This window comes from Symphodus melops, assembly GCF_947650265.1.
Source record: "Symphodus melops genome assembly, chromosome: 4".
Lineage (NCBI taxonomy): Eukaryota > Metazoa > Chordata > Actinopteri > Labriformes > Labridae > Symphodus > Symphodus melops.
The window spans coordinates 13,742,786-13,766,374 of NC_136694.1; the positions used below are offsets into that span (position 1 = coordinate 13,742,786).

The 23,589-nt window shown below is 40.4% G+C and overlaps 1 protein-coding gene across 3 annotated transcripts in view; it reads right to left on the minus strand.

The window, feature by feature from the left end:
* dlgap4b (discs, large homolog-associated protein 4b) overlaps positions 1-23,589 on the minus strand; it is a 108,473-nt gene that overhangs the window by 69,721 nt on the left and 15,163 nt on the right. For all 3 annotated transcript variants that reach the window (XM_079342279.1, XM_079342278.1, XM_079342277.1), the window contains exon 2: positions 4,833-4,898. The gene's annotated coding sequence lies outside the window, so the exon portion shown is untranslated. The remainder of the gene's footprint in view (positions 1-4,832; positions 4,899-23,589) is intronic.

The window sequence follows — 23,589 nt, forward strand, 5'->3', positions numbered from 1 at the left end:
ATTGTTGTTCTTCGGCAGCTTCACATTCCTTATTCTCTTTAAGACATACTCAGCAGACTTTTTTTTTTGTTCCCAAAACCAACAAAGAAATTGGCAGATGAGCATCTAAGTATAAAGCTCCTTCAGACTGGAACAATCTACCTACAAACAATAAACTCACTTCACCTTTTTAAGATTTTGCACAATTAGCTATCTTAAAAAGAATCCTGCTCCTGCTTCTAATGGTAATGCCATCTTGCTACTTTAATAATGTGTCTTTTCTAGATTGTATGATATGCCATGTGTTTCTACCTCTGATGGTTTGGTGAGGGTGCTGTGGCGTTACGGGTGGGATGGCTGAGTGACAGCCTTTATGTGTGTGTACTGTATGCAACTGTGTCTGTATTAAACAGTACTGCTGTTTGTTTGTGTTGGACCCCCTTGAAGATGAGATGGATCATCTCCAGGGGCTATCCATCAAATAAACAGAATTTGTACAAAATTAAGCATTGCGTTCTGTAATTACCATTTTTCCAATGTGGTCAGAAATTCGTCGTTTTCCCCAGAGAAACGTTTCATCAAAGTTTCTCGTCTGAGAAGGAGTCGTGCTGCAACTTCATTAGAACCAATTCAACAAAGAAAGAGTTCGCCTGAGAGAAAAGCAATTTTCATCAACTGCAGTTTAGAATAAGAAGAGCAATTCTGTAGAAACGTTGACATCGAATTAAAAGTATTCCTGTCCCTATTAAGTCAAAATCCCAATGCACCATATCACACTGTAGAAATGATTAGGCCGATTACATTTTGATGACTTGCTCTACAAATAATAATTGTTAATTAATTAGAATTTTTTCAGAGATCAAATCACAGTGGTAGCTCTACCTCATCACTAACACTGTAAAGCAACAAACTTCTATACATTTATTTTGGATAAAACACAACACATAGACTCTCAGGACGCGGAGAAAAAAAGGAAATTGATTATTGGCTGAATGACGCCAATGGGATCAGAGCTTTGGGGACAGCCAGCCTCTATGACATTTACTGATGGATAGTTGTGAACAGATTCACCAAATCTATGATAATGACATCTTGTTAGAGACGTGAATGCCCCCGGTAGCCAGAGCAAAGTACAGGAGGTTCTCTGAAGTGGAAAAATAATAAATGTTGATATGTCACCTGGCCTCAGTTTAAAAACCCTAACATTTTAAGAGCTTAAGCAAAGAAGCTTCTCCTGTATAATTACAAACACACCTTCAGCCCTGACTGTTTGTGAGTATGTGGACCAGTCTTTACGTAAACAAGCCAAGATAAAGACACTTACTTTAAGACGGCATAATAAGCATGTTCGGTTTAAATGATCATAATCATGATTTTCTAATTCATTGTCTTATTTGTATGGAATGCTACCATTAACATTTAACAATCCACAACTCAGAATACACACCTTTTTAAATATCTTATAAACTGATTCTTGAAATTAGTTGCAATGTGAAGCTTCTCAAGGCCACTGATATGTCAAACATTTACATAAACACAATATTAACGGCAGTAAACAAGAAGTACAATGCTGGTTTAACTCCTCTGAGAGTACTTAAGGGCACTCAGGAGGCACGCCAAGTGTCCTTGTAGGTTAACAAAAGACTTGTCGCTTTGCTCAGAGGAAATGCGTTTGTTCATTTTGTCTTAGCAGATTTAACTGAGGGAGTCGAGATGTGTGTTTTTTACTCTGATAATGAAAACAAACATAACAAGCCTTTTGTACGTTAGAGTCGTTATCATTGGCACAATTTATTGACTCTAAACTGGACAACAGCTTTTTGAGTCCAGAGAGAGTGACAGCTTGGGTTGGCAACTTCTTCTGTTCCAAAACAGGGACAGAATATCTAGTTTGGTGCCACAGCATTGTGGGTATGATGTATGAATGTAGTGTAATATGCAAGATGAGTTTCTGACATAAACTTACTTTCTTCCCTTCCATAACGAACGATGCCACTCACCTCCACCTGAGAATAATTGTTGATATTTCTATGACAGAAAGTGAAACCCTGACCAATAGTGTCCCATTCTGCCATCGTGAAAACCAATTATTCCAGTCTTAACTTGGAACCCCCTTATTGACCTCTGACAGTCCCTGGACTCCTCCAATAGCTTAGACTTTAACATGAAGGAGAAGGATGAATCACAGTTTGGAGCCGATCAATGAAAATAGCAAAAAAATAAATAAAAGGTTTCCAAAAGAGAGGCATGACTCACTTTGTCGCCTTTGTCATGTCTGTTTCTTATTGCCCTTGACAGCTTCATGCAGGATTCTGCCACAGAAAATGCACCAGTAGACACACTGCACCTCCTGCTCAGCTTGCCTTCTCATACATCTCTGTAGCAGCGTGCTGTGTGAGGCTCACCTCTGTCTCCCATTGAAACGTCCAGAAGGCATAAAGAGCTCCATCCACATCGTCTTTGTTTGCTTTTGCTGCAGTGTCTTTTCGTCTTTTTGACGCTTTATCCGTGTTTTTCAATAACACGTGTGCGCCACAAGGCGACTTACGCTAACTTTCCAGGAACACAACTTATTTCAGCACTTTCGAGGCTTTAGAAGCTATCTGAGGGACTACTATTTGTCACTTGAGGGACGTGATCAGTGCATGCTGGCTGTCTGATGATCTGATCAAGATCTGATCTGATTAAGTGTCCTCTAATGATACAAGAAACGTCAACGTGGCACATGGAGCGTACTGCTCGGAACAAATCAATCTATTTAGAAATATGGGATGTACCTGCTTATGTGGGGTTGGCAACCCTACAGGATGAAAACAGAGAGGAGAGAAAGGCGTCAGGCGAAAAGCACCAGTAGCCTGTAGCTCGGTCTCCCTCGCGTACTCGGACAGAGGAGGTCTGTGTGTCTCATTCTCCATCTTACAAACGACAGACACTGCCTGAGAGCAGGAGTGTGTGATGAGTTTGTCCGCCTGTGAGAGCTCCGAGGACAGATAGAAGTGTATGGAAGGGCGGCCTCTGGCTGTGCAGTTGAAGACCCGGAGTGTGTGATGAGTTTGAAGTTTCTACTGTTGATTTCTGAATGCGAAGCGGAGTGAGGAAGATGACACCGCAAATAAAATGACACAGGCTGGAGCTTTGGCCGAATCGGACCTGATTTCTTTTTTTTTTTTATACAGGCAACACAAACAGACGGATAACATCTTTTTCTTTTTATCGGAGAGTGTAAAGGTTCAGCCTTGCTAAAAGATACTGCAGCCGGTGCCTTTTAGAAGAGAGCGCATCAGATCGTCACAACATGTTGGAGGATTGTGACGAGTGACTGATGCTAGCTGATTCCGACTGCCAATGCACGTACAACTGCTGCAACTATGTTATTCTCCTAAAAACTTCTGCCGTCCCGACGTTGATTTAGCAGTAAGAACATTTATCTGCACATATTTGTGAAAGAGATCCATTATTATTCATATATTTTATTCCACCTATAAGATATTTAAAAAAACAACAACACCTTTACACCTTAGAATACCCTCGAAAAGACGAGTCTGGTTCGTTCGTCCTTCTTCATTGTTGTTGACAAAGTAGATGTCCTGCCCCTTCTTGATTTTGATTGGTCAAAGTTAAGTGTTCCTGAAGTTGCCGTGACAAAAACCCAGCTGATACTGCACGTGTTTTTTAAGGTTAGGACGCTGAAGGCAGAAAGCATGAACTGCATTGCCTTTGAATAGAAAACGGGTCAGAACAGTGGATTGGTGGACACAGGGACCTCAAATGTGCTCAGGTACTTGTCCATGTTTGATTTATTTCTACAATCCACCTTTAGTTAGCTCGATATCGACCCAATCAATATGTCAGAATGCTAAGAAAAGGTTGACTTTAGACATTTCTCTCTTTAAGGTTTTTAGTCGACTCTGATGAATGGATTACTGTTTTGTAAGAGCTCCGAGCTGCTCAGTGGAGCAAAAAATCACTAATGTCACAGCTGCAGAAAAGGTATTGATCTATTTCTTTGACCACAAAATCAAGGAGGTACTTTGGGTGTCACCTACATGTTTAGCAGCAAGGTACAAAGTCTCAGCTCCTCCTATCTCTTGTTCCCCTGTTTCATTTGGGGAAAAAAAGCAAAACTAATTGTTAAAAATAGACATAATTTAAGATATTTTTTTTTGCTTGCATCTGTAAAGCTTGCTCTTTTGCAAGGTTTTTCTAATCCTCAACATAAGCAGCAGTTAGCTTCTATGGATTGTATCAGGGGAGGTTTAGCTCAGAGTGAAATTAATCCAGTGTGAAATCAAAGAGCCCACTGTTGTACCTCAGGGAAGCCCGTGGAGGACACTCACAATGCAGAGCATGGCAACCATGTTCCATCAGTGCTCTGCGGGCAACACTGTGTGTGTGCATCTGCGTGACAAAATGTGCCCTTTTATCCATGAAATGACACAACAATGGCAGACTCACTGCTCCTACATTCAAACTATTAAACATCAGAAACAATGATATTTCTATCCCGATCAGTTTTTGGCCTCAGCAAAGAAGATTTATCATCCGCACAAAGGACAAGTTCTTCCTCCCACAGCTTCAGACTTTTTCACTTTGACAGCCACGCTCGGACTATCTGCCTTGAGGATCTGCCAGACAAGGTCAAGGCATGCTGTCTTTCTGCAGCCCATTAGCTGATCCTCCTGGAGGTTCAGTCGCTTCTATATATCCAGCAAGACATCAAGCCGGCCACTGTCTCATTAGCTTGGCATTTTCAGCCCCCTTTCACAACCGAGTGGAAAAAAATTTAACGAAGGCATTAAAAAATATATCAGTCCTGAGGGTGGGAGGAAAACACAAGTCCACATGCACTGTACCTTATTGGACGTCTGAGGAGTTTCTTCCTCAGGTCAGAAAACAGCCGGTGCAGAGAGGGAGAAATCCTGTAACACAAAACACCAAAGTCTGCTTCAACCGACACAGCAAACTGTACACATCTCACAACGAGCATGTTATGTCTTCCATAAAGCTGTGACTGATTTGTAAAAACTGAACATAATTATAGCACTTTTATAGTATGCGTCATTCTCTTCGAAACTGCTTATTGTCCTCAAAACTTTTTCTAAGATTATGAAATCAATTAGCTTTTGTGAGATAGGCAAACGGGCACATCTTGTGAGATAAAGTGTTTTAATTACAAGCTAAAGATTAGATTAGAAAAATGTTTCCAGAGGCTGTAAAACTCCACAATACAATACAATTAATCAGCAGGAAGACTTTCCCACTTCAACCATGTGATTTTCAGATATAACTCAGTTTTTTGTTTTTTTTGCAACAACCGGTAGCCCTCTTTTTGTTCGTCGATTTAAACACATTTATACCCAGAGGACAAACAGAAAGCAGGGATTAGAGTGCTGCGAGAAAAAAAAACTTAACTAAGAAAAGCTGGTGTCTCCAAAAACACAATTTCTATCATAGAAACCTTTCATGGTGATACATGGGAGCATTCTAACAGCAAATATCCACAAAAGACAACACACAACAGAGCCTGCTTTTCTGATGCTGCTGTCGTTAAATATCATAGGACACATGCACTGCAGCCTGGTGAGACCATTTCTAGTGACAAATGTCAGGGTGACACAAACACACATATCCAACCAGTCATTTCCTGAGGAAGACTATTGTACATTCTGCACTGTCATATAAGGTTTTACATGCTTACAGCTGCTGCAGATGATGGATTTTCTTCTTTTGTTTTTTCAGAGCACATGAGTTATTAATTTCTGTCAGGACCTAAAGAAAATTTCAAAAAGTGTATCTGCCTTGAAGTTGTTATGTCAGTTGTCATGAGACAAAAATAAAGAAAAACCGTAACATTGGGTTCTACTGAGTCAAGCTTTTAGGAGTGTCCCACCCAGTTGGCCTTTTGGATTGTTTTAAGTTCTACTCGAAGAGGTCTAGTTTTCTTATCTCCACATGGTGAACTGTCGTGACCATAACTGGATGCTTATTGGTCAATCCCTGACTGATCGGTGACCTTCAGTGACCACAGCTTGAACTCAGCTGGTTTCGAGAATACGTGACTCCTGTGGTGGAGGCTAAATATCTGACCTCATATACAGCCCATAGCATCACTGTGAAGTCTGAGTACACGTTTCATTTGCCTGTTGTTATCCATGTTTGTGTTTTCATGCTGATGTGTGCGAATTGGTTTAAGTGCACCAATTACTCCTCAATGTCTTTTTAAGGATCTGAATATGTGGTTGTGGTTCAGCTCTCTTTAAGCATTGATATTAAAGCTCTGTCTTTACTTAAGTGCGAAGTTCTCATTAAAATCAAATACAACAATGTATCTGTTGGGACACAAAGTGTCGCCTGAAGCATCATTTGCACTGAGCCTGCAGCCATCACTGAATGTGTCTGTGGAGCAGTAATGAGGCTTATTTTTATTACAAACAGCAGAAAATAAACAAAAGATCAACATCTTATAAAAATCTAACGAAGTAGACTCTCACTGACACAGTGATTTACACTGGTGTCCCATTTGGGATGTGATTTCATGATTATGATTTAATTCAGTAAATATCTTACACCTAGGTCTTAAAGCATTTAAATGCACTGTTGTGCCAGATGTATCAACAGAGCCCCTATGTCTGTTTTACATGGAGCGAATAAGTGTTTATGCGAGCTAGTAGACCTCTCTTATGTGTTGTGTTCATTGTTCCATTTGTCTTGTCATCGATGTGTTTTGATGGATGTCGGTACAAATAAGCTAAGCTGAACCTGAAGCTAGTATTGGCTTTTTGCAGTTAGCTACATTGCGATACAATGTGATACTGTGTCAACTGGAAGAAACATTTCTGGTAAATTCTGTTGCACTTGAATTGTTATAAAATCCTATAGTATGAAGTAGTTTAGTTTTTTGTTGTTTTTTGGGGGGTAAGTTTGAAATCAGAAAAGTTTGACTGATGAAGGCTTTGCTCGTGTTTTATGAGCTATAGCACTCACCATGATGATGTTTAGATGAAAAAAGGCTTTTTAATGTGTTTTGATGGGGATCTGTTTATTTGGTAGCTTTACGTTCAGGGCATTATGCTGTGAAAGGATTCTTCTTAAGTAACAGTGAATCAATAACTCCCTCTGCCAATACTGTATTGATTCTAGAAAGTGCTATATCTTGTTTTTGTTGTATCTGAATTTGGGCCCTTTTCAAACTCTGCTGCTTTTAGGGTGGTCTGAGGACAAGCCCCCTCTCTTCTGACTGAGCAGCATTTAGTGATTAGAGACCCTTACAGCACAGTTTGACTGCAGGCCTGTTTTTCCAGTGTAATAGCTAAACCCTTCATTCTGGCTCATAAAACATTAGCTTTGTGCATTAGCTCTCCTGTGACACACTTTCCACTGTCTGAAGCAGCCACTCTGACTGTCTTACTACAGGCCCCACAGCCTCTCCGCTGCCCCTCTGCCACTCGACCCCGTCATCTCCCATTCATCTCTCCTTTCTCCTTCTGTTAACCCGCCGACATCTTTGTTTTGACACTCTGTCTCGTGGTTTTTCTTTTAAACCCTCTGCAACCCTCTCTTTTCATCTGTCTGATTTTCTCTCCGGCTAACACTCAAAGTTGATCATTCAGAATCCTGCTTTTGATCTGACTGACCAGGCAGCTAACAGAATATTCAACTCTGTTACTTAGTCATGCTTTTTTCTTTTTCTTTTTCACACTCATCCTACAAAAAGCACAAAGAAGCAACCTTTGACTAAAACACCAAGAAATTGAGGTCTATTTTCAGAGAAATAAATATCAAGTGTATTCAGCCAATATCTCTTTCCTTCAATATTAGTGAGGGAAAGCTAAAAAGCCGTCAAGAGCAAAATGGAGGAAATGTTTAATAAGACCACGCATGTATCGGAGGGAAAATGAAAAGTCCGTCATTTTTAAAAGATGTTTCGAAGAGCAGTGTAGAAACTTCAGGCTGAAGCCTTTGTGTTAGAGGGTGGTACATTATTAGATGTCAACATCTCACACACACACGCACGCACACACACTCTGTGCTACATTATTATAACAACTGTTTGACATCAGCAAAACATATTCCCTCAAAACAACAGAACGAATTTTGCCTGACATGAAGTCCAGCTCAAAAGTTAGCCAGTAATTATTTTTCTTATAACAGTGTTTCGTTACCCCTGTTGTTGTGACCCGTGATTGTAACAGTAAAAAGTGTAGCTGATTCCAGGGGGAAAAGACTCACTTTGGTTAGTTTAGCTTTCCTCTGTGAGTGCTACTTTCCTGCTCTACTTCATGCTCCACTTCTTGTCCTCTATAAGTCGACTGTGGCATACTTTCCTTCTTAAACTAGTCCAGCTTTGCCGACATACGGTGACACTGTGGAGTGAGAGTGGTATGCAAAAAGTTTTGCGTAGTCATCCGAACAAAATGTCCCTTAACCAGATTTTTCATAATTTATTGGAGAAGGGTACAGCAGAGGAAGCGACATTTGTTCAGATTTTTATGAAGCAGGGTTGTGTGACGTGTTTGTCAGTAGTAAGTGTATTACAACACCTTGACCACATATTTAGCTAATCTTAAGAAAGACAGACCTAAAAATCTATGATTTAAGTGTATAAATATTTACAGTAAGTGAAGATGCTTTTATGGAGTACACAGAGGAAAAACTGCTGATGGCGACTGAACAGGTGAGTGAAAAGGGGGCAGTAACTTGTATGGGAGCTGGAGGACAGAAGTTACCTTCTGATGCAAGTTAGTAAACTGTGAGCCCATGCCAAGGAACACAGAGTGCAACAGGTGGGACTAAAAAACCCCCAAAATGAAACAGTACTGCAGGAGGTTTGTGGATCAGAGGATACCAGTAGCTTACATATGCCTGCAGCCTGCCTCACTCTCCCGACGGAGTTCCCTGCCATACTGAATAACAATCTTTGTAAATGGTAAACTGACTTATATTCTATTCTGAATTGAATTGATTTTGTAAGAAATTTAGCTCAGGCGTTTTTGTTTTATTGCCTTAAGTGACACTGCAGGGTCACCTTTTCATCTCGTGCCAAAAAAAAGACATATCTTACTTTGTCAACAATGGATTTCCAAACATTTTTATACACTCGTTCAGCATTTATTGTATTTTTTTTTTCATCCTAATCGTTTTATTTTTTTACTCAATACTTGTGTAATTTAATCTGTTCTTTATGTTAATTGCAAGTCAGCACACATTAGCATGCTGATGTTAGCAGTTTCTCCTGCTGTGCCTTAAGTACATCCTGACATGAGCTGCTGGTATGGCTAAGCATGCTTGTCATATTTTGACCTGATCTGCAAGTTCTCACTATATTTTTGTGTTTGTTGAAAAACACGTGTGAAAGTTATCCGACTTTTAATTTGCAGAGTTCAGCTGAGGGTCGACAGGCTTCCATGAAGTTTATTGCCTGAAGGTCTCAGTCTGTGGTTTAACTGTAAACCTGGAAGAAAGGACCGTCTCTGTGACTACATGTTCACATTTTATGAGCTCATAGGTCAGTAAAGATCACTTTTAATCTCTAATCAATGCAAACATCTTATTGGATAATGACGTATAACTCAACCACTGTGCCTTCTCTGATATTACACCCATTAACAACCCCAACGTATCGACCGCCGCTGTGGGTGCGATGTCTTCCCTCTTGATTGCCCCCCCGGGAAAATCCTCGCTATGGAAACGACCCCTAATAACCAGCATTGTGGCAACAGCTGCAGTCGTAGCAACAGTTGGCTAGTGTCGCTCTTTCACACTGAGACAAAAGGACAAGGGGGTGAGGAGGGAAGCGGGAGGGCAGGGGGAGTCTCTGTCATGTGCAGACAGAGACATGCATCTGTGTCTGTTGAAACTCCTCTTCATCCATCCATCCATCCATCCATCCAGACGTGCACTTTTTTTTCTCCATCTGTCTCTGGCCCTTTTTCCCTTCTGTATTGTCATCTGTGAATTGTATGCTGTTGCCTCGTTTTCAATAGATAATTAACTGCTAAATGTCCTCCTCAAGCAAATGGATTTTCTGAGTCATAAATACACAGATCGTTACCATCATCACCGTTTTTTCCCTCTTTCTCTCTCTGATTAACTCTCAAGTTTATGATGCAATACAGCCATAGTAATAAACCTGAGAAGTCCTGCAACATCCATCAACACACACAACGGGGAAATGTATATCTCCACCAATTTTCAAGAGCTTTTTTTTTTCTCAATGGAGCTTTTTTTTTTTGTTCTCATCCTTTCCTCTTTCTTGCATTCGTACATTATTCAAACTATCATTTTCTCCTCTCCATGTTCCTACCTCTCCATAAATCACAACATAACTCAATCCGTCCAGGATGTCATACCTGCCCCTCCTCACATCAGTCTCCAGCTCTAACCTTTTTCCTTTTTCCCGTCCTGCTCTGTCTCTCCATCAGCAACCCGTGTACCCCCATGAGCGAGAGCGCTGAGAGAGTCTGAAATATTGATGACCCCGAGGGAAGACCGCCTCCAGCAACACTCTGCAGGGGGTCCAGACCAGGGCTGCCGTTAGGGAGAAAGTCAGAGTGGGTGGACTTTGGCAAGGAGGGACCAGTATGATACAGCAGATGGAGGTGAGCTGGGGTGAAGCGAATCAGGAGGAATGGTGGAGTGTATGAGTGTTTGAAAAGCATGCTGTCCCCACAGCCAGCTGGCTTCTTCACATGCATCCAGGTGAAGTGGAGCTTCATCCAAAGCAAGCGAGTGCATTTGACTATTTTTTTTACTTTAACCTCCATTTAAACAGACGAACCTCAATGGGATATAAATCTCCTTTTCATGAATGTCCTGGCCAAGACAGGCAGCCGTGTGCTTCACAAAGTTCCTGACAAACTATGAACAGCAGTACATAGAGCAAATGTAATACAAGATGCATGACTGCCATACATCGACATGTCGAATGAAACCAGCAAATGTTAATCCAGAGCAACCGCAATCAAAACTATATCAGGCAGAACATCGACAGCCAGATGTACTTTATTCACAACCACCTTTAAAGAGTCCAGTGAAACCAGCTCCTTGACTTGCAGGTTTGTACCTTGTTCCAAGTGAAGGGACAAGCAAAGTTTCATGCCTTTGTCTCCCCAGTTCAGTTCTGACCTTTGGAACAAACAGTAAGAAAAAGTCCTGGGAGCTTTGATTGTATGTTCCTACCCTCTTCTCTTCTGTTTGATGTATGTTAGAACATACAGCGTAGATCTCAAATAGACTCTATCCATCCCACGTGGGCATACTGCAAAAATGAAGAGACACTTTGAGAGAGTAGAGCTGTGTGTCTTTGCATGCTGCGTTAACTAAACATCTTTATTCTCGACACAAGAGGGAGGTTCACATTGAGCAGTTTCCTGTTTATGTACCCCTCCCCCCACTCTGCCCTCTTTTTTCCCTCTTTTTCCCCTCTCTCATGACAAATCTCTCTCTTTCTCTCTCTCTCGCTTTCCCTCAAAAACCCAACCCATCGTTTTTCTTCCCTCTCATCCCTCACACTCAAGATCTTTGTCTTAAACTTTGACATTTCCTCTCTTTGTTCCCTTCTCATTCTTCTCTGGGTTGTGTCTCTCTTATTCTGGTGAAGGTGACCTTGTCAAGAAGACTCAGAAGAATCGCCATGGAGACAGCATCCAGCTAGGTGATAGCTTATGGAGAGAAGGGGGGGGGGGGGGGGGGGGGGTGTAGAGTGGGGGAGGGGCACACACACACACACACAAAAAAAAAAAGGAGAGCAGGAATGAGAAAGCAATGGGGTGAAGGCGGCTTCACTACAGTTGAGCTTATTTTCTTCAGCGCTTGATTCATGGTCCCATCACTCTGGTGTAGATTACTGTAATAATGCCTTCCTCTATTTTTCACTCTCTCTCACTTTGTGTGGGTTTTTTATTGAACCTTAGACCCACATGAAAAGCTGCCATGTTTTTGAGGAATTAATTTGGAAAAAATAACAATAATATCACTTTTGAAACCACTTTTAATATTTAAACCACATTTAAATATACACATTTATATAAGATCTTTTGCATGCTAATGTGTAGGGTTTCTCCGACTCCATTAAAAGAGCTGAGTTAGTTAAAGTAGGAACCTGCTCCACCTGCGTTGAATGAAGAATGAAGCTTGCAGCATACAGTATGCGTTTAATCTAATTAGGTGCACCCAGTTTCAGTCCATTTATCTGCATATGCTTAAAACAGAATCTCAGGGTAAAATGTGTCATTTCCATTATAATCAAATTAAACTTTCTTTACAACAACTGAATGCACTCTCTTGTGTTTTCTAATGGAGCCTATTCAGTCAGATCTCCTTTTAAATCCGTTTTTAGTGTAAGGAAAAGTCGTATTTTAACCTCTTTAAACACATGAGGCACTTTTGCAGACCTGATCAAAAATTGATGAAGTAAGAAAAGCTGAAAGTGCAGATGCAGCTACAGCATCTTTTGAGAGGTTTTTTTTTTTTTTTTGCAAGTCACACATTAAGGTACATTAAGTACAGTACAGTACAGTACAGTACAGTACAGTAAGTGCTACCAATAATTCTTCAGCCCATTATATGAGCAGTCAGGTCACAAAAGGTCCTAGCACAACATTATTTTTATTGAATAAGTTGTTAGGTCCAAACAGTGATAAGTGAAATTAGATCATTAGGTCGTGAACTTCTTCAGTTAAGTCTTACACTGTACACATACTGTATTAGAGTTCAATTTAGATATGCTTTCCATAAAGTGTTTTTTATTAAAATAACATTTTAAGAGACATTTTAACTCAACCCAAATATTTATTTTGAAACTGTGGAAATGTTCTTTTCTTTTCTCTCAGAAGAGATTGAAGGATTTCTCAATGTAATGCTAAAATGGTATCTAGTTTTGAGCAGGCAGAAGAAGATGGTGATTTCATCGACATGGTGACCATGGTACCATTAAGCCTGAAGCTGTAAACGGGGTCTGCAGAGTTTTTGACATGTGACAGTTATCCCAGTCTGCAGATATGTGGATCTAAATGTCAGTGTGGAGAGTGGTGTTAGAGTCACCATGACTATATATAACAATCAAGTTAAAGGAAAGTGATTTCACGGTGAACAAATTAACGTCATTCATGCTTACATACATTGTGCATCAATGGGAAAGTTAGCCTGCCTTTATTTTGCCCTTCAAACGATGCATTCCCATTGACTTAGTTGGTTGATTATTACATGGTTGAGCTGCTGGTTACATTACATGCAACATTGCATTTTCAGCAGGTGGCTCGATAGTCTTGTTTGACCAAATGTAATGGTTAAACTTAAAAAAAAAAAGAACAAGAGCTGGGAGATTAAAGTCAAACTTTGCCCTCAGTGCTTCAGGCTATCTCCTTATGTTTCATTCCCTCTGAATAAATATCACCCTGTATTATTCTGTATTGTAACTTGATGTTGGCACCAGGTATACATTGTACAATTGATCAAGGTGGAACACTTTTGAAAACAACCTCATATTATAGATACGTAATTGAGCTGTATTAAAAAAAAAAAAAAAAACGTCAAATGAACCTTAAAACAAAAGATTGTAGTTGTGTTACATTCTCAACAGCTCCGCAGCTCCATCGAAGGCAGTACACATCGAGATACCTGATACATCCAGGAACAGGGTGCTATTTGTATTAGCAGAAAACAATAAAAACCTGGTGTCTTCACATTCAGATTCTCTCCGTTCTTCTTCTTCTCTGGCCCTCAGTTGTTGTGTGGAGGAGATGCAATCAGGCCTGCAATGCGTCACACTCACAGCCGTAGGCAGAGACATTCACAGCTGTCTGTCAAAATTAGGGCACTGACTCTAAATGTAAATATAGATGTGTCACGTATCAGCTTCAAAACTTCACTTGTTATTTGTAGTGTTTTTAAACTAAATGTAAGGAGACCACAGGCATGGTTTGATCTGTTCCACTACTCTCAGAGGTTGTGCTGGCTGGATCACATGCTCAAGTGCATACATCTGGATCTTGTGAGAATCACTGCAGTGTATAATTTACCATGCATGGGACCACACTGTCTGACACTACACTGGGAGAAAAACCTACACGGAAAGTTTCAGTGTTTTATTCACAGCAGTGGTAACACAGAAAAACAACTTTATGTTTCTGAGGTTACAAAAGCCTGAACACAGGATTATAAAATACAGACTGGTTATAGACAAAGAAAAAAGAAGGAGAACACGTGTAAATGATTTATACAGGATCAGGAAGCATAGTTTCCCGTTGTAGCAGTCCGCTGTCAGAAATAGTAATGAGTTCTCTTTGTTGTACATTACGTCGTATGCCAAATTTGTTTGTCAAACTGAAAGGGGCAGAACAAGCTGTTTAAACGGCATCCATTTGAAATTTCCTTTCAAAATTCACTCCCTTTGTGGCTCAGTTTTGGTCTCCACCAACTCCAGAGGCAATCATTGGGCAACTCAGCTGCTACTACTCTTTTTTTTTTTTTTGTTAGTCACTAAGGCCTCGACTCAGACCAAAGACATTGAGCTGTGGCCTGGCTGACAGATGAAGTGCTTTGATTGAGCCAAAGGAAAAATGTACAGTAGAGGGAGGATACTCTCGGGGTCTGTTTCACACACGTTTTTATACTTTTATCTCATTTTGCACTGTGTGATTTTTCTTCTATCTTGCTTTGCTGCTGTAACATTATTATTCATGCAAAGTTGATACATAATTTTCATTAGAGCAGCTTTAAATAATAATCAGCTAGGTTTATCATTGTTGTTACAGTAAAATAAATTGTTGTATTTACCGAATGAAAATTAAAAAGTGATCGTATCATGTGCAGCTTCGGAGACAGTAGCTCGGATTGTCTGCATGCAGGTTTGTACACGGTGAAAGCTACATCTACTGGATTCTCCTGAATGGTTATCATGTACTAAGGCTGAGTAAGAGCTGTGTGGACGACAAAAGTGGGTTTTCTAAGGGCTTACTATGGAGGTCGAGTTGAAGCTATGTGTCTGTGCCCCATCAGTGATGAAGGGTACTCAATGGGCAGGAAGGTCAGGACAAGGGATAGAGAGTGGAAAAGGAAGTGGGGCCAAGGTAATAGGGGAAGGTGTGCAAGAGGCGGTGAGAGCAGTATTACTTGAGACAGTTTGACAAAGAAAGAGGGAGCAAGAGGTAAAGTTTGACTCAAGGTCAGCTTTCTGCTTCTTTTCCGAGAAGAACCATCTCCCCGACTTATTTTTATTTATTTTTTTAATCTTGAAACCGTCAAAAAAGAGCACACAAAGTCAGCACATAATACACCGTTTAGAGCTCACAATCTACTCACACAGACACACTGGTACCCTACGGAGATCTATACAATCCTCCTCACAAGCCAATTATTACATTCAAATCTTGAGTACATTGCATTCATTCTACAGTGAGTCTAATTAAAATTCTCAAGGCAAGGTATGATTAGTGCAATTATATTCATTTGTTGACCCCAAAACACTGTGTGCGCTGAAAGGATTTGTTTACCATGAACGGTTTGAAAGACGGAAAATAAGACCAAAACAAACAACAGTCATTCTTAATTAATTTAAGATAAGTACAACTCATTTAAGGAGTTGAATTAGAATCATAATATATGTCATGTAAATGTAAACAATCAGTATGTATGTATGTGTGTGTGTGTGTGTGTGTGTGTGTGTGTGTGTGTGTGTGTGTGTGTGTGTGTGTGTGTGTGTGTTGAAAGGTTCAGACAGAAAAATGCCCCTTTAAATAAACAACTTACTCTTAATTAATAAGAACTACAGGCAGATACAAATACAGAAATAATTCATACACAGTGTAGTTGTCCTACATTGTTTTAAATAGTTTTGACTTCAGGCAAATCAATATTTTGCCAAGTTTTTTTTGTGGAGGTGTAAACTATGCAAACACAAAGCAAACTCAATTAAATTAGCGTGACGGCTGTGAAACTTGGCCTGAAGCGCACACAGTTAAGATTACATGGAGTCATTTCCACAGACTTTCCCTTTCAGAAGACGCTAACCCTCTGGATATGAAGTGTTCCATGTGTACCTGCAAAATGCCTCGGCACGCAAAGCCTCATCTCAACATCCTTTAAATCTGTTGGAGTGGAAGTGACAAGAAAATAATTGATAATGCCACAAAGACCCACATGTGTTTGTTTCTACCCTCCAGTATGACTCACTGGACAGTTTAAAGAGAGCGGAACAACCAACAGCCAGTTGGTCAAGTTTCATATTGATGTTGGTTGCATTACATAATATGACTTGTAACTTTCTTAGCAGGATGTGAAACAGACTGAAATCCTCTACATTAGCCTTAGAAGCAAACGAGACCATCAGCAAGAAGCTTTCTAAAGAGAGGGATATTTGCGATGGCTTTCACAGGTCGCTCTCAGATGAAGCAACTTATTAGCTGCATCCCAGCAGCGAATCACAGTTCAGCCAGACCACTCATGATTCTAAAGGTTCAAAATGTTTATTGCAGGAGCAGCAGAAGTTTTTTTCTCTTCACATAGAGGCTCTGACCTTATCACTCTATGTAGATTTGTTTTACCTGCAGAAATTAGAGGAATGATTATATTGTGATTTTACATCCGTAGTCAGCTTTAACGAGGAGGATGTTTTCAAGAAAAACATACTGAAGAGTTTTGGTTTCGTATGGGACTTGACCTCTGAGTGGAAGTCCTGCGTATGTTTGAATCTTTTATTACCCCCAACCCATACTATTTCACTGTTTATGATGCATCACACTGTTTCCTCCATTGTTCTTGTAATCATTGCCATGCCTCTAGATATGACCAATTTACTGTGAGCTTAAATAAGGGTCATTATAGGCAGGGGCCTGTAATGACTGAAACCATCCTGGTTTCGCTGAGGTCAGTCTTTCAAAGCACTGCACACTATTAGTCCTTAGTGAGACCTTTGTGTGACTCACATAATTTACACACAGCGCACATCGGGGTGAAAGGCCACAGGTAACACTGCCCTCTTGCCTCCAGGAATTTCTTCAGCCACATTTTAACCACAACAATTTTCCATAAATACACATAAGTCATCAAATGAGCTCATAGATTGATCAACTAGGTGAAGTTCATCAAGCTATGGCCTCCTTTTTTCGCTGTTTCGCTGCAGCCACAGCATTTTCTAATGAGCTGAATGAGCCTCGGCGTGACCTCTCCGTGACCTCTCGGCTCAGATGAGGTTCTGCTCAGCTTGAACGCTTTGTTGGCTGGCGCGGGCCACAGCTGTATTATCACACAGATGAGTAGACAAAAAGAGGGTGAATGAGGTCAGGCTCATCCGACAAATGCATTTTGGGAATTTGTGGAGTATACTAAAAGCATCTAAATAAAACCTCATCTGCTATTTTTAGCAGCTTCAAACGGTGAAATGTGAATGTTTGTTATTTCCAATGTTCAGTCTGTTTAAGAGATCATAGAAGCTTCTGCAAAATAAGCTGATGTTCACGCCGTGAAAGAAAGAGCTCTTCAGAATACAATAACCACAAAGCAATGACACACTTAAATCCGTCATACTCAGACCTGCAGCAAAGCACTTTGCACATTCATGCTTACTGAAGCTGAGATGCTTTTGTCACTGAGACAAACAGCCAACACTTGAGTCTCAGGGGCTTTTTTTTGTTGTTGAGAGGCAAGCAGATTCAGAGATCTGGTTCAGGGTATGCTGCACATGGATTGGATTATAGAGAATGAAACCCCTATCTTCTTCTGAACTAGTCCAAAGAGCCCCCTGTGGTGTAAACTAAAGAAAATACCTAACCAAAGCTAATGCAACTTTAATGTCAATAGTTTATATTTCTATTGAGTCTGGGCACAACATGATGACCTGGTCTTTAATCTTTCCACCACAGATCTTCAGTAAATTTTCTACCTCATGTCTGAGCTCCCAGTTTGAACAACCGCTTCAGGATTAACGACCAATACTCCTTAAATCTGCCCTCATGGTAAAAAAGCATGACACAAGCTCTTGCAGGTATGTGTTGGTGCAGCAAAAACATTTATAACAACACTAACAGGCACTGTCAAGACCCCCCTCACTTTTAACTATCAACGTGCCTAACTGTGCCAGCAAGCGATACCCCCGGGTTCAAATGTCATGCTGTTACAGTAATTATCTAATCCTGATGCAGATGTCACACTGAGGAGTTTAGTGCTTCCTTTTCTGTTGTGATGCCGAGTTTGTTTAAGTGTGTCACTTTTCCCCACGAGAAATATTTTTTCCTTTTATCATTTCTAAAATTAGAGCCAACTTATCTAAAGATCAACCATAAAGGAGTAAAAATGATTCAAAGTAGGTAGGTTTGTAGTTAACGGAAATGTACTCTGGTGTTTTCCAATTGAGCCTTTTCTCTGGTCATCATGGAAACTAGTGCATGATTGGAAAAAAAAAAAGTTTAGTGGCATCTATTGCATCAATCTCTACAGGAACCACACTCTATCAAGAAAATGCAACTGTCGTAGTAATCCCACTTTTGGTACATCTGCACATCTGTAGTCATATAAATGGCGATGTGTTAATAAAGTTTATAGGGAAAAAAACATGAACATGACTGCATCAGTGGTCCAATAACATTAAAGGAAAACAAATGGAAAAACACTTATTTGCCGCCACTGAAAGTGGGAGGGTCTGCGGTGCAGTTGGATATTTGAGACTAAGCAGTTAGAGAAGCATCAGGCCTGTCATGTTGACAAGTGCTGAAAGCCTTTCAGGCTCAATTTACACTTTAATTAATTCATGTTTAACAAGTAGACTTTCTTCTCTCCACGTCTGCAAGGGTTGATGCCCCATATTAACAAACTACAATTGGCTGGGCCGGCTTGAAGACGTAAACTGATGCTGCCTCTCCTTGTTAGAACATAGTCTAGGTCATTATATAGGTCATAAACAAGGGCAGTGGCGGCTGCAGGAGGAAAGGGAGAAAATAGAGGAGAGCGGTGAAGATGGGGAAAAGAAGGGAGAGAGAGAGAGAGAGCGTGAAGAGAGAACAAAGGAGTACTGAAGTGATGGCATTAAAAGAGTCGGCAGCTGAACTCAGTACACCCTCTGTATTAGCTCGCTGAGAATAGAGGATGGATTTAAACAAATCAAAGCTTTCCACTTCAAAATAATCCTCATTTGATAGGTTCTTATCAGCCACACTGGGACAGAACAGCCAAAGGAACCAAGAAACTCAGACATGCACATGCCCAATTCATCAATGCAATACGAATATACCAATATACAATATTTTCCTCTATTGTATTTTTCCCACGCACGGTTGACTCGACGCAGCCTGTGGATCATCAGAGTTCATGCTCTCACTCTGTCTTTTTGTTCTCTTGTTCTGCTGGGGCTTCTTAACTGAAGAGCATTTTCTTCTTTGAGTCAATTTTTACCAAGCTGGCGTCTAAAAAGCCTGGCTATTTTCAGTTGTGTGTGTGTGTGTGTGTGTGTGTGTGTGTGTGTGTGTGTGTGTGTGTGTGTGTGTGTGTGTGTGTGTGTATAGTGTCTGTAGGTGGGAATTCAGTGGCAATTTCAGTGTTTGAGACAGCTGTCCACAGCATTAAACACCTCTATCTCTACTTCCCATCCCATTGTAAAAGACCTTATGGCTTGTCCTTAACCAATACTCACACCATTTATACCTCCTCCTCTCCTTTCCTCTCCTCTCCTCTCCTCATCCAAGAACCAGTTCTATTTCCACTGACAGCAGTACTAGCATTTAGGTCAGCAGTTGGCCTATTTAAAGCATGAAGGCCTAGATTTACTCTGTCACCTAAGAACATCAAAGGCGGCAATAAATCTCACAAGAGATGACTCGAGACTCAAAGCATCAAAATCTGCCTAATTTGAGAAGCAGAATCACAATCGTACTTAATGTTACGCTCTCCGACAGGTCAATGTGAGGTTTTACATCAAATATGCATGCTCTCCTGAGGCCGGCTAACAGCCTGGAACAAGAGCATAGTGTGCAGCAGGCGTTTTGAAGGTCACCTTTCATTTAAAGAATCTTTCACACAGCGGGTGTCCAGAGGGATCAGCACACTAAGTCCAATGTATTAACTCCCAATGTCACTGAGGTTGAATGTGACCTTGGTTCAATAACACCATCCTTGAGATCTTAAATGAGTGAGTGGATTGACACTTAGCACTTAGCTTAGCAGCTACAATAACTGATTACCACTTCGGTTACTAATCTAAAACAGTGGTTTGACCCATTAGCCCTTCAAGTCCTGCAAGAGTAAGAGTGGATCTACAAACAGCTTCTGTGTGTTGACAAAGCGAGGATGCACTGATTCACATCAATCATCGTAACAGGTTTAACTTAACGATTCATTTTTTGGAACTCATTTGGAACTGTGGCAGAGCTGTGATTTATCAGGACCACAAAACCTCCGACTGACTGCTGATGATAAATGCAGTGCTGGTGTTTCAGAGTTTCAGCTGTGCCTACAGTGTGATATTACTTTTATGCTAAAGTTGTACAAGTGACATATCGGCATTGAGTAATAAGCAATAACAGATTTCTATTATCGTTTATTAAATCCTTATTTTTGTTCTGCTAGTGCAGCAGATCCACAGAGTGCTGGAACTGTATGGCAACATACACATATTTTCAAGCATTCGAGCAAATAAGTTTTTCCAAAGCAGTTCATAAAATCCAAATTATGGATGTCACATGAAGTAAGAGAGGAGGCGATCCACACAGGAGAAAGCTGGCAATCTTCGACAAAAGCCCAAGGATCACGAGTTCTACGATCGGCTAAATCCTACACTGACCGGCTGATTGAGCTGAACTTTAAAACACCGCTGAGAGAAATCCAAGTGGGCTAACAAGACAAGAGAATATAGAAACATGGAGTGAAACAATGAGGGTAAATAACCAAGACACAGTGAAGGGCTGTGCGTGAGGATCTTCTAGATGAGAATATGTCACTGGACTTTAGCTAACTGTGATCTCAGCGTATCCATCTTACAGACTCTTAATTACAATATAGTTTCCTAAAGTGAGACTCATCTTCAAGCTGAAAATGACTTGAAACTGGAGGGTATGTTTTGTTTGGTCTAAATGAGCAAATTCATGTGAAAGCTTGTGAGCATCAGGCGATGTTGGGCTGTTATTAAAGTCAGTATTATTCCAGACTATAGCGTTGAAATTCCAAAAAAGCTAAGCTCATTTTAGGCCTCTCATTTCAACTTAAGAAATCTGGATTTGTTTTGTTATACTTTCCTGCTACATCTCACTTATAAAATCTCCCTGGGCAGAGATCAGAGATCGCTGCCAACAAACAAATCGTTCATATTTGGATTTTTATGTTTTAGTGGAGAGCCATGACAGTGGATAATCAAAAACAAGGGAAGGTGAGAGTGTGGAATGACAGCAAAAAGGAGCCTCGTGCCGAACCTGGGCTGCCCACCTTCTAGGAATCCAGAACTCCACACATGCAGCGCTTGTACCAACCACTAGGTCACCGTCGCTCCCCCCAGATCGTTTATTGATAATGACGAGGCACGTGTTGGTTATCAAAGGCCTCAGGTGAAAGAAATATTTAGCACAATAAAACAGATTAAAAAGGGAGCAAATGAAGTGTGCCAGATATATACTATATAAACTCTGATTTTAAACGTACAGATATGCTGAAACTTTATTGTGACATTAGCAACATTTACCAAAACTTAAGAGGAGCTGAATGATAAAGTTGATGAGTCTTAATTATGAAAATCAAATCAACCTCATTGGAATAAGGACTTTTATATGTTGGTCATCTTTTTTTATGTAAAGATTTTGATGAAAAAAAAGCTTGTTCAACAAAAACAGAAACCAACACCACGTGCTGTTGCTCTTTTGAACGCTTCTTGTCCCGTCACTGTTGTATGATGGTCCTTGTTCTGCTCATCGGTGCTCACAGTAACTCACTGCTTGTGGCAGCCAGGCCACAAAGTTGCATTTGGTCCTAATTAAATTCTTTTAGGGTTTCATTACCATTCAAAAAAAAAAAAAAAAACTGGAGGCAGTGCAGCCACTGTAGCCAAAACTGTAGTTCACGATGACGTGAGAGTCAGAGGGAACTTGTCAGAATGGAAGAAGTAAAATATGTGTTCGTCTTTCTGTTTGTCCAGCAGAGCCTCAGGGTGACAGTGACCATCAATACTCTCTTGACTGAACAGTACTTCACTGAACAAGCACAGGTGCAACAAGTGCATCTCAGGTACCAAATGTTTCTCTTGGCCTTTTTATCATAAAACATCACATGAAATATTTGATATTCTCGTTATTATTCAATTCCATACGGTTATTTGTGTCTGTATTAAGAATGACAATACAAAGAATAACATTCCCACCAGTCTGAACGGTAGCTCTAGCTGCTTTTCATTTTCCGCTACTAAGACATCATTAGTATGCTAACATGCGAAACTAAGATGCCGATGTAGTTAACTGTATTCATCAGTTTAAAATGCTAGAATGCACACATTAGCATTTAGCTTTCAGCACCGTTGTACATAAAGGCAGCCTCACAGAGCTGCTTGGATGGCAGATTCTAAACTGGTTTTGAGAGAAAACCAATACAAAGGAGACACTGGAGAAGCATAAAACCGACACAAAAACACAAATCATTCTATACACACCCACCACACATATGCACAAAAGACCCCCTGAGGCAAGTCGCTCAGTCAATTCAAGCTGTTATTCACACTAAGTGCTGTAGTGGATTCAGAGCTGCTCTCCATCTGAAATCAATCAATTCACTTTGCTCCTGATTTAGCGTCGTTCCCCTACCCTATCTCTCCCTCTTTTCTTTGTTCGCCTGTCCCAGTGAGCCAAGGATGTTAGTCTCCATTGATGAGGCATGGGGCATGACCGGTGACGAGACAGGGAGAGGGAGACCACCAGTCTTGCAGCAGTACACAAACACATATCCCTACTTTATTGCAGTTTTTCTGCCCCACTTTTAATGTATTTATAGGATGGGAGTTCCGCACGGTGGAAGTGATTCAGCATAAGCACAGGGATTTATAAAGATTACCATCCTTTAAACTGAAAGCCATTTGTCTCTTTATTTCATTTTATAAACAAATGCTCATGTTCAGGCATGGTTTTATTATAATCTGCTCTGTAATGGCATTACTGTAGATAGGCTGGATTCTCGATGGAACGCCTCAAAGCAAACACACACAATGAACATGAGGAAAAAATCAGGTCATGGACTCACAATATGGAGGTTACAGATTCATATGAGATAGCTACAAAGAAGGCAGTGACTCGACAATAATAATAATATAAATGTCTTGCAGTTTTATGCATAAAAAGAGTAAAAACATACTATCAGGTTGATTCATTCACTTTAAATAAGACACTATCAGCATGATCAATGGAGCCTGTTTCAATTACAGCTATCAGGGAGCATCATTATCCCTGACACAAACCAAATAGCTTGGATCATGCAGCACTTTAAAGCATAATGATATGCTCAGTAGTGATAGTCACTTCAGCTGCACATTGAATGTGATATTCAGTTTGCATGGAATTAAGCTGCATGTTTCTCAAAAGCAAAGACAGCCAGTCCAAAGCTTTTTATAGCACTGTATTATAGTGGATTATATTATTATATTTGTTGCCGAAC